This window comes from Octopus bimaculoides, chromosome 7, assembly GCF_046866305.1.
Source record: "Octopus bimaculoides isolate indiv1 chromosome 7, ASM4686630v1, whole genome shotgun sequence".
Lineage (NCBI taxonomy): Eukaryota > Metazoa > Mollusca > Cephalopoda > Octopoda > Octopodidae > Octopus > Octopus bimaculoides.
Window position 1 is genome coordinate 63,684,333 of NC_142934.1, and position 12,525 is coordinate 63,696,857.

Consider the following 12,525-nt stretch of genomic DNA (forward strand, 5'->3'; position numbering starts at 1 on the left):
TATATGGGGACAAAGAAAGAAAAAGTTCCTCGGAAGGACATATGAGAGAAAGATTTTAAGCGAGGGAGAGAGAGAGACAGACAAGAAAGAGTAAAAACAGTGAAAAGTAGATAGATAGATAGATAGATAGATAGATAGATAGATAGATAGATAGATAGATAGATAGATAGATAGACAAGCGCTTTTATTAACTGAGAGGAAGAAAAGAGAGGAAGAACAATAAAAAAAATGCCAGAAAGATTTAAAAGAATGGATCAAAAATAAAAAACAAATACATCGACTTTGAGTTTGAAGGAAGAAGAATGAAGGAAAGAAAAAAGGAAGGAAGGGGGAAGGAAGGAAGGAAGAAAAGAAGGAAGGAAAAGGGAAGGAGTAAAGTATAGAATATTAAAACTAACACTGAAAAAATAGAGATAAGATGTGTTGAGGAGAAGGAAAATGAGAATGAGAAAAAAGTGAAAAAGACGTGAATGAAAAGTAAGAACAATGACTGGATGAGGGAGCGAGAGAAGAGCGGGGGAAGGAGGAGATACATAAATAAATAAAGAAAGAAAGAAAGAAAGAAAGAAAGAAAGAAAGAAAGAAAGAGAGCAAGAAAGAAAGACATTTAAAAAAAGAAATAAAAATATAGTGAATGAAAACAGTGAAAAGAAAGATAGAATGCAAGTTGAGGCATTAGGTTGGAGAAAAAATAGATAGAAAGACTGGATGCTAAAATGAGAATGCATGAGAAATAGAAATGAATAAAGAAACAAAACAGGGAAGAAAGTAAAAATGAAGAAAGAAGAAAAAGGCAAAGAAGGTGAAAAAGAAAAGTAGAAAGAAAGAGGGTGAGTGAGAAGGTAAGAAAGAAAGGAAGGAAGAAGAAAGAAATAAAGGGAAGAGGCAAGAAAGAATGAAAGAAAGCGAGAAAGTGAGCAAGCAAGCAAGGAAGAAAGAAAGAAAGAAAGAAAGAAAGAGAGAGAGAAAGATGAAAGATTGGAGGGGATATAAAAGGAAGAAAAAAGAGAACGAAAAAGAAAGAAGAGAGAAAGGAAGAAATATAAAAGAAAAGAAAGAAGAAATATAAAAAGAAGATAGAAAGGAAGAAAGGAGGGGACGACGCAAAAAAGATTAGAAGAAAGAAAGAACGAACGAAAGGAAGGAAAGGAGAGAAGGAAGAAAGAGAAAGAATTGGACACAGAACTGCAAATTATTTTGTTTTTCTATCTTTTTTGGTATTTCATTTTTAATTCGATTTTTCGTGTTATTAGTCTACTTTTTTTTCTTTTTTAAAATGAAAGACGAGAAAGTCTATGGATGGGAGTAATGACAGAGAGAGAGAGGAGGAGAGAGGGAGCGAAGGGGAGGAGGGAGACAAGAAGAGAGCGGTGGAGCATGAAACAATAGTTGGTCGGTGTAGCAACGGAGGAAGTGAACGAAAGAATGCTTAGTGGATAAACGCAAGTTGCTTGTTGCTCTTTGTTTTTTTGCATCTTCTACCACATCTCTTTTATATGATCGGTTATATCAGTTGTATAATTTTGTCAATAATACTTGTGGAAGCGATTCCCTGCTATTTTGCTTGCAAGTGAGCTTCAAGTGGAGAGATGACGGTATAGTGTTCGCATCGGAGCGTTTGCTTTCTTCAATTATACGCCATCGTTGGTTCATATTGATTTAATTATATACGTTGACGATATCGTGGTACTTGGTTTGATTTTCATTGACTGAACTTTCTTTCTGTACTTGTTTTTTTTCTTTTCTTTTCTTTATTAGTATTACTTTTTTCAAGTATTGCTTTATTAACTTAAGAACATCAAAATATCATTTTGTGAGAGAGAAAAAAGTGAAAATTAAAGGAATAGGAAAGATAGCGCAAAACGTATAGAGTGAATTGGAATAGTTCAACTGTGAAACTAAGCAAAAAAACACAGAGAAAAATAACAAACAATTCTTTAACTATCACAACTTCCAGCAACAGCGTCTATATATGGGTGCAGCAGTTACGATAAACAGTATCACCAACTTCAGCGCCAGTTCTGTACTTTTTACAGTAAATTATTTGCGATAAATCAACAGGTAAATGAACATATCTTTATCGACTTTATTTCTTTATCGTTTGTTTTAGCAATATCAACATATAGACATTTGTATAAAACCTATCGTTCATTTAATATCTCTCTCTCTCTCTCTCTCTCTCTCTCTCTATATATATATATATATATATATATATATATATATATATATATATATATATATATATATATATATATATATATATATACAAAGATATATATACATATGTATATATATATATATTTATCTTTGTATATATATATGTATATCTATCTATCTATCCATATATATATATATATATATATATACATGTATATATGTATGTATGCATACATACACAGATACATGCATGCGTGTATGCATGCATGCATGCATACATACATACATACATACATACATACATACATACATACATACATACACATACATACATACAAAAACATTTATATATTATATTATATTATGTTTTATTACTTTTTACACGGAAAATGTCGACATTGACTTCGAAATTTCAGACAGTCTAATGATGTCGAACAAGCCAAAGCTTCGAAGTTACTGTAAAACTTTTCCTTGCGAAAATAATTAATATGTACTGACTGTACTAAAAAGTGTAATGTTAAATTATTTTTTATATATAACTTCACGTAAAAACAAACATGAATTTTCGCGTGTGATTGCGTGTATGTATGCATATATGTGCGTGCGTTTGCATGCGTGCATTTATCTCTTCTTGTATTAGTTTTGACTTTCCATGCCATCGCATTATTCAAGTTTTAACGAACTATCTATCTATCTATCTATCTATCTATCTATCTATCTATCTATCTATCCATCGATCTATCGATCTATCTATCTCTCCCTATATATATATATATATATATATATATATATATATATATATATAATCTGAATATATATATATATATATATATATATATATATATATATATATATATATATATATATATATATATATATATATATATGTATATATATGCATATGTATGTATATATATATATATATATATATAATCTGAATATATATATATATATATATATATATATATATATAGATAGATAGATAGATAGATAGATAGCTAGATAGATAGATAGATAGATAGATGCGCGCGCATGTGTGTGAGTGTATGTGTGTGCGTGCGTGTGTGTGTCTCTGTGTATAATTATCAATATATAATTACTCATTTATTGTCGTTTTTTAAAAATTAATATCAATTCCCCCTTGCTATTGATACATCACTTCTAGCCTCTTTAAATCTACTTATAGATAATGTACAGACAATTTCTCGTTATTTTACCTTTCAGCAATCGTATACGATTAAAAATGTAAACATATCAATGGTTTCGTCACTTTACCCAGTAATAATCTTGTTTTCAATCATTTCTCAGCGTTTATCTTTGATTCTCCCATAGTTTATTGGACTTTGTTATTCTAATACGCTCTCCTCCAGGTAAGAGCCTGTCACATTAAAAAGGAAAAAAAAAAAAAGATACACAATGTCTACAATAAAGATAGGATGGTTGCAGCTAGAATGCTGTTGACCGAAGGTCTGATCAAATGCAGTTGATCTACAGCTCTAAAACACCAATAAATAGTTTCCATGTTCAATGTAAATGCTTCTGTCCGTGAAGGGATCTTTCGAGCATCTCGTCTCGCTATACACTACTTATTCAACGTATTATATATGTTTAAAACATTTAACTCCACATGCCTCCACCATGAATGACTTAAGTGTAAGCAATAAAACAGTAAAGGCAATGGAAATATGCCTTTTTGCCTATAAAATTTTATTCTTTGTTGCTCAATCTTGATCGACCAGAAATATGATCAACGCCACTTCCGTTTCTTTTTTCTGCCTATCTAGGATTAACATATTTTATGTTACCTTCCATTTTTAAGAAGGTAGAACGCGATTTAGAAGTGATTTGATTGCAATGACTTGCAATTCGAGTGACCACATACTTGTCTCTTCTCTATTTAGTCGTCATGGTGATGCTCTGTACTATCCTTACTGATATGTGTGTGTATATATATATATATATATATATATATATATATATATATATATATATATATATATATATATATATATATATATATATATATGTATATATATATATATACATACATACATATTTGCGCGCGTGTGTGTGTGAAGGCGCATGGCTCTGTGGTTAGAGCGTCGAGCTTACGATCGTGATGCTGTAAGTTCAAATTCCGGACCGGGCTGCGTGTTGTGTTCTTCACGTTGCTCCAGTTGACTCAGCTGTAGAAATGAGTTGCGCCGTCACAGGTGCCAAGCAGTATCGTCTTTTGCCTTTCTTTTGGATAACACTGGTGGCGTGGAGAGGGGAGGCCGGTATGCATGAGCGACTGCTGGTCTTCCATAAAACAACCTTGCCCGGACTTGTGCCTGGGAGAATAACTTTCTAGGTGCAATCCCATGGTTAGTCATGACCGAAGGCGGTTTCAACAAACAAACAAACATACATACATACATGCTTGCATGCACATATACATGCATGCATGCATGCATGCACACATACATACGTACATACATACATACATACATACATACATGCATACATAGGTTCTAGTTTCACACACTAATTTTGAAAATTCTGAAATTGTGAACCCGGTTACATAACTATAAATAGATAAATTGTCTTAAGTCTCCAAGTGCATTTTTCAAACGTGTATGTGTGAGTGTGTGCAGGGGTGGGGAGAAAGAGAGGGAGAGAGAGATTTAGAAGATATTCAATAATGTCCATAAATCCAAATATTTTCTTTCGTTTCTAAAAACTATTTCTACCAAGTCTTTCTACAGGTCGTAACACGCAGTGTCGACTTTGTTCACTCGCCTTACTAAAACTTTAAACCTGCTGCTTACGAAGTTACGAAGAAGCATTTCTTAATAATAATATAATCATTGTAATACAATCTGTCATCGTAAAGAATGCTGTGGGCTAAAGAAAAAAAAAACAAGAATATAGCGTCAGTTCCCTTTCAACCATACCACTAAAAGTTCCCATTCTAAAATCGGTAGTAAACACTGGAAGTTCACTAGAATCAGTTTCACAAAACTGTACGCCCTGTCGACCTAAATATTTGCTGACTTGGGTACCAATGTAACAAGTGGAAATAATCTTAGAGGTAGGAGTAAATATAAACTGTAGAACGTCTAACTGTAATGTCTTACAGTATTTTGATATTTTTAAATTCTGATCTCAAAAACTGAAGAAATAACAATAATAACAGTAACATTTAAACTCACTCTCGCATACACACACACACACACACACACACACACACACACACACACACACACACACACTTGTTCCTACATACTTGGCTTTGTGTTGCACCCCAACCACAAGAAATATCACCATCTAATATTCTGAAATCAAATCCCATTGAGAATGACCGTACTTTTGATCTCTCGTTATATTAATAATACACTGGATTAATTCAATTGTCTTTACACTGTTCCTACATTGTTGTTGTTGGCACTCCGTCGCTTACGACGTCAAGGGTTCCAGTTGATCCGATCCACGGAAGAGCCTGCTCGTGAAATTAACGTGCAAGTGGCTGAGAACTCCACAGACACGCATACCCTTCACGTAGTTCTCGGAGATATTCAGCGTGACACAGTGTGACAAGGCTGACCCTTTGAATTACAGGCACAACAGAAACAGGAAGTAAGAGTGAGGGAAAGTTGTGGTGAAAGAGTACAGCAGGGTTCGCCACCATCCCCTGCCGGAGCCTCGTGGAGCTTTAAGTGTTTTCGCTCAATAAACACTCACAACGCCCGGTCTGGAAATCGAAACCGCGATCCTATGACCGCGAGTCCGCTGCCCTAACCACTGGGCCATTGCGCCTCCACTGTTCCCGCATACTGAGGTTAATATTTCATACTGCCAAAATTAGGAAAAGAAGTACCAGTCATGTACTGCAGTTAATACATATTTACAGACGACCTAACTGGATTTGAATAGAATTGTTAGATTTCATCTAAATCTCACAGAAATGTTGAATTTCATCTTTATCTCACTTTCACAACTCTTTAGCTTTTCCCATTACCCGTGGCTAAACCACGAAGAGAACAGAATTTGTTCAAAGAAAACCTATACATAGATGCAAGCATGGCTGTGCAGTTGAGAAGCCCGCTTTGCAGCACGTTTCCAGTTCCATCCCACTGCATGACATCTTGGGCAAGTGAGTTCTAGTATAGCCCCGGATTGACCAATGTGTGGAAATTCGCCGTGTATGTGCGTGTATGGTGAAGAGGGTGTTTATGTTTCTGTGTTTGTCCCACTTGACAACCGGTGCTTGTTTGTTCGCAGCCCTGTAACTTAACGGTTCGGTAAAAGAGTCTGACAGAATACGTACCAGAATTTAAAAGTCTTGGAATCTATCTGTTCGACTAATACTCTTCAAAGTGATGCCCTAATATGACCGCAGTTCAATGAGTGAAACAGGTAAAAGATAAAAGAGAAGATGGTGTTTTTACATGGGGATTTTAGGGGAAAATGTTACATTACTTAACATTTTAGACGAGCTATGCGTATATATTTATGTAATAACTATAGGCAGGTGACATCTCAAAATTCAATGAAAAGAAACTAAAGAGATTTCCATTCCTGGTTGCTCCACATTTAAAACGAGGTAAACTCTCAGAATACTTCAAGAAATAACAGTCAAGTCTCCATTAGATTACACCTTAACGTTTTAAAAATAGAATGACTCAAATAAATTTGTAGTACTAGATACACTAACTCTGGAAAAGATAGAAATGCTTCCATCAAAAACAGGCTCAGCAACTATATCGAATATTTTGTTATTTTATTGCTATATAGTCTGTACGATTAAGTACATTAGAACTAAGATTAAAATTGCGGTAATGCAGTTTAACATTCACACAAATCGTATTGCATCGACATATATCATTAATCGTTAGCACGCAGGGTGAAATGCTTAGAGGCATTTATTCCGTTTTAACGTTCTGAGTTCAAATTCCACCGAGGTTGTCTTTGCCTTTCATTCTTTCGGGGTCGATGAAATAAGTACCAGTTACGTATTAAGGTCGACATAATCAACTCATTCTCTCCCGCCAAATTTCAGGCTTTGTGCCTTTAGTAGAAAGGTTTATTATTATTATTATTATTATTATTATTATTATTATTATTATTATTATTATTATTATTATTATTATTATTATTATTATTATTATCATTATTATTATTATTAATATTAATATTATCTCTTTATCATTGGTTTTGTTGGAGCTCCTGGAGTCTCGCATGCGTAGCGAGCTTACTACCTGCAGCCTACAGTACCATGCTATTCATTCTTTTCAGCTATCTAATTACTTTCCTGATTATTCTGGCCGTGCCAAGTTGGCAAACCTTTTGTAACAGTTCTACTGGGTACTTTATTCCAATTTCCTTTATATTCCTCTTGATGCCTTCTGATACTATTCGAAAGGACCCAACAATAATTGGCACTATCTTTACCTTCTTCATTTTCCATAGCCGGGCTCTTTCGTACTTAAGAGGGTTGTATCTCTCAAAATGTTCGCCTTCCTTCTTGACTATTCGTGGGTCAAAGGGGCATGCAATGTCAACTATATAGTATATGTGGTGCACCTCGTCCACGTCTACTAGGTCTGGTCTGTTATGCTCTAGTACCTGATCTGTTTGGATTAGGAAATCCCAGAGGATTTTACTAGTCTCAGACTCTTCCACCTCTGCGGTTTGTGCTCATCTTCGCATTGAGCAACAGACAGACTTTAGCTACGGCATATTCAAAGGGTATTTACAAGTTTTGCTTATCCCACAGTTATTGAGCTATGCGGGCAAGATTATCAGCATAGTTAAGGTCGAAGCGATATAGGCTCTGCTGACATCTTGATTACATTTGCTTTATAATGATGTTCTTATCTTGGACGGTGTCATGGCTTTGCCTAAGGATTTAGTCCACGACAATTACAAATGGAAATGAAGATAGGATATTTCCATGAAGGATGGCTGTTGTTAGAATATCGTTAACTGGGCTATCTTTGCTTTGCATAAGTCTGTATTTGCCAATCTCATACAAGATACCGTTGTCTGTAAAATTTGTAAAATGACTCCTGTTGACACTATCGAATGCTTTGTGGAAATTTACCAATACAATAAATGTTTATTGTATCTATGAAGTTCTGTGAACAGAGATCAGCAGCTGTGTTGACCTGCCTTTCTATAAGCCTTTTTGGTTCCATTATAATATGAGATCAATATGAGATATTTTAGAGTATATGAAAGTGTAATTTCTCAGTAGTTCTGCAACAGTACCTTACTTCAGAAATTGAATAACTAAAGGCTTTGAGAAGACTGTTGGGCTATTTCCATTATAGATCTCTTCAAAGAAGTTTTACAGACGTTTGTGGAAGGATGACTCTTCTTTGTGATGGATGCGATGTTATTTGGAGTTGGGGGTTTCTCAGTTTCTTAAGATTCTTTGTCATACTTCCAGTTCCGTGATGAAACGGGTCTCACTAGATCGACAGACAATCTGCTATTTTGAGATCGAAGATAGGATCTTGGTTAAGTTTGGTTTTGCATAGCTTTTCATCGAATTCCCTCACAATATAAATAAGTAAGGGAGCTTGTTGCTATAAAGTTCACTCGGAGCTACCAAGTCAGTTGTATGCTAGTTTTCTTTGTAGAGAGTTCATCGAGTTTAACAGTTGCAGACTTGCGTTCATCTCGTGCCTCATTGTACCTCTTATCAACTACAACACTAGCTGAATTGAAGTTCTTTTAAATACACTAGTTTCTGTGCAGCTTTCTTCAGATTGTTTCTAGCCTTTGTTACCTTATCATTTGAGGGAAAGGTTTGTGTCTTTTTTTCACTTCCATAGGATAAATTTCAGTGTTATGTGTTTGTTGTCAATGATTAGCGTATTATATACTGTACTGCCTGTCATAAGTTTGCATATAGAGTGATTAAGGTGTTATGTACAGAAATTGTAAAAGCTCTTTGTATAGGTTAACATCATCGTCGACTTTTCCTTGGTCGATTTGTTTTATAGAATCTTTTGCTGGTAACTAGTTGCTGTGGTAACTTACCTGGCATTTGCGTGAAAAGATCTGAGGTCAGATTTAATACATTCAACTGGACTGTGTAGAAACAAGCGGATGAACACCATTAATGATTCACGTGTAGCTACAAGACACACTCGCACGCAGACGACCACACGCACGTGAACGCACATGCTCACAGACACAGATACACACACGCACACACAGTGTGTGTGTATAGATAGATTGTTATGAGTGCATATGTGTGTGCGCGCATGGGTGTAAATACAAAAAAGAGCTTTTTTTTTCAGCTACGTTATATTAAAATAATGACCATATTCAAGTTTGATCATTCTTTTATTAAATATTTTTCATATTGTGAAGGCCTCATGATTTAGAAATATTTAATCGAAAATTCTAAAATTCAGAGTAAAGATTTTAATAAATATAAGATTGTTAAGCTTCTTAACAATGGCATTAGTGGTTTCCAACCTTTCAATTGTCTACACCCTTAGGAAATGCTTGGTTCTTTTCTTGTTCACTCCCCTGCAAAGTTAATATCACATATGAATGTGAGAAATTCAATTTTCTAACAATTATTTTATATTTTATACTTTCTTAACCCCATTCAATACTGAAGGTGAATGAATTGAACTGAAAAAAATAAGCTTTTGACTCAGAGAATAAATACAAGTGAAAACTGAGCGATTAAAAAAGTGTAAATAGTGAAATTAATCCCAATTATGAACATTCAATGATTTCTTTGTTCCATCTTGTCATTCATAACTTAATGAAAACAGGTTTCTTGCTGATTGTGATCCGCAGTTCTGCCCATGGAGTAAAGTGATTCCTAGATTTTGTCTTTATTGATAAAAGAGGACTGAATCTAAGCCAAAACAAACATACGGAAATGGGGTCGCAGTTCTTGGTTATAATCACTTAAATCTATATATGTAGAATAATGAAATTTTTGGTGTACTTAATAGATTTAATTTGTTTTTAAAAGTTGATTACTAATTTTATTTTGAAAAATAATTTTAATAAAACATATACGTTCCCTCCTTGTCGTACACTTGAAATTATATCTCGCATCTGGAAAGGATGCATGCAGCCTGGATCTTGCGTCATGTATCCTTGCGTAAGCAATAATCTAAAGGTTAGTCCACATGACAAATCAACATTTCCCTTTGTGTCACCGTGGCTCACTGCGTCCGTAGACAATACACAGAAATGTCCTCGCCTCAACTCCTTTGGTTGTATATAAGTACCACGCGAAAGTAAAAACATTTTGCTAGAATCAGCGGAAGCGCTATATAATGGAAGTGTAATTCGTTAGCCATCAATGTTCTATTGAATTCTTATTGACAGCAAAACATGAGACATGAGGCCTAAACTATTTGTGCAATTTCTTCATAAATACAATATACAAGGAGAAAGTCTATCGTGATGTTCGAACGTAAGTTAGAAATACCCATCCTTATTTATATGCTTATAAATGTGTGTGTGTGTGTATGTGTGTGTATATATGTTTGTATGTATGCATATACACGCACACACATACACGTTATGTATATATATATACGTGTGCGTGTATATACATATATGTATATATAAACGCACACATTATTTGTATATATATATAAAGCATCCCCCCAAAAGCATCCCCTAATGGCGATATGCCAATCTTGTCTTTTCCGAAAAGAAAATGATTACGCTACTCATATCAAGAAAGCATCATCACGCTATACACTTCCTGAGGAGAAGCACTCAGCTAGCCTTCAAAATCGCTCCAAATGTTGGGTCTCATTAATAGCTAAGACCTTGGAAGGCGAAAGCACATCATTAAAATACCTAGGTTCGCATCCAAGCTGCTGACACCTCTTCAAAACCAGAAGATACTTCATCCCTCAACAACGATTGACATTCTACAAAGCCTAGGTAAGATTCAAACTTAGATTCCGAAGGCGCTACTGATGCCTATAGACATCCTGTACTGCAAACTGGAAATGGTCGACATACAATCACTCACAGACATTCTCCGTCTTCTGACTCAAACATGTGCTATTTTCTCTCTGTCTTTTTCTACCACTACTGAAATGACATCTGCTTCTTCAGTCTGGTTGGTCTCATGCCATCTCAACTCATATATTCCGCTCCTAGTAATCTCTCCTTTTTCCATCACTTTTCTCATGTTCAGTGCCATCCAATTCTCCATACTAATCACTACGCCCAATCCTTCTTTCTCAGAATTTCCTGTGGAATACCTTCTCTATTCATGTGTTACAAAGGTTCAAGAGGATCATTAAAAGCATTAATCTCAGTGTATTGCCTTTCCCTCCAGACTAAACAAGTAAAAACCACATGTGGTCTGTATAATTCAATACGCATAGTGCCTGATGTACTTGTCGCCTTTTATTTGTGTGGATATTGGACTATAACTTGATCTGCTTGTTCGACTAACCATTAGATTTTTTATTTATTTTGTGACTTGGTGTTTGTTTTATATTACAGATTTCTGATATTTTGTGTAGAAAAATCTAAACGCTTTTCTAAAACGATACTTATCATTGACATTTTGTTTCTTGTGTAGACATTCGCTGCTTCCATGTAATTATATCAGTATATTTGTAAATAGACGTGATGCACTTGTTTTGGTATAAATGAATTATTATGTCGAGAAATGAACTCCTTGTATTTCCAGGAGTCTTATTTGTAATGTGAGAAATTTTATTTGTACCGTTCTAGATACCATATGATATACGTGTACTCGTTTTGTATAACTTATAAATGTCTACCAAGTTAAGTGTCAACAGATCCCGTCTTCCATTTAAACAACGGCTACATAGATCATCAGTAATATTTCTATACTAAACCATACTAAACCAGCAGTATGATATACAAACACAATATGTAGAGCATACATAAAAATTTCAGTTCAATTTTTTGCTATCCTTCATAAATCGGCAGCAAAAGTCTCAGAGTAATGAAGTGTGGGTATTTCAAGCAGCCCACTGAGTTATATCACTGGTTTCAGTATTTCACTAAACTTACTCCTTAGTATTATTTGTATACATACATAAATCTATATGTGTATACGTATGTATGTATATATATATATATATATATATATATATATATATATATATATATATATATATTGTATATGTATATTATGTATATGTGTGTGTGAGTGTGTATTATGTATGTATATATACATCCATATATGTATATAGTGCCTACGTGTATGTGTGTTTGTGAAAGCATCATATTTTTGCATCTTTTAATAACGATATTATTATTATTATTGTTCAGTAGTTTTATTTTTATAACGTGCTTTCACTTCACTACCGAACGCAACTCTGTGCGCCTTGGGTATGTGCTGTGGTT

The 12,525-nt window shown here is 34.4% G+C and overlaps 1 protein-coding gene across 1 annotated transcript in view; it reads left to right on the forward strand.

Annotated features, from left to right (window-relative positions):
- Positions 1–1,411: 1,411 nt before the first annotated feature.
- The window catches only part of LOC106879131 (uncharacterized), a 207,186-nt gene continuing 196,072 nt past the window's right edge, over positions 1,412–12,525 (forward strand). The window contains exon 1 of the mRNA XM_089355449.1: positions 1,412–2,061. The gene's annotated coding sequence lies outside the window, so the exon portion shown is untranslated. The remainder of the gene's footprint in view (positions 2,062–12,525) is intronic.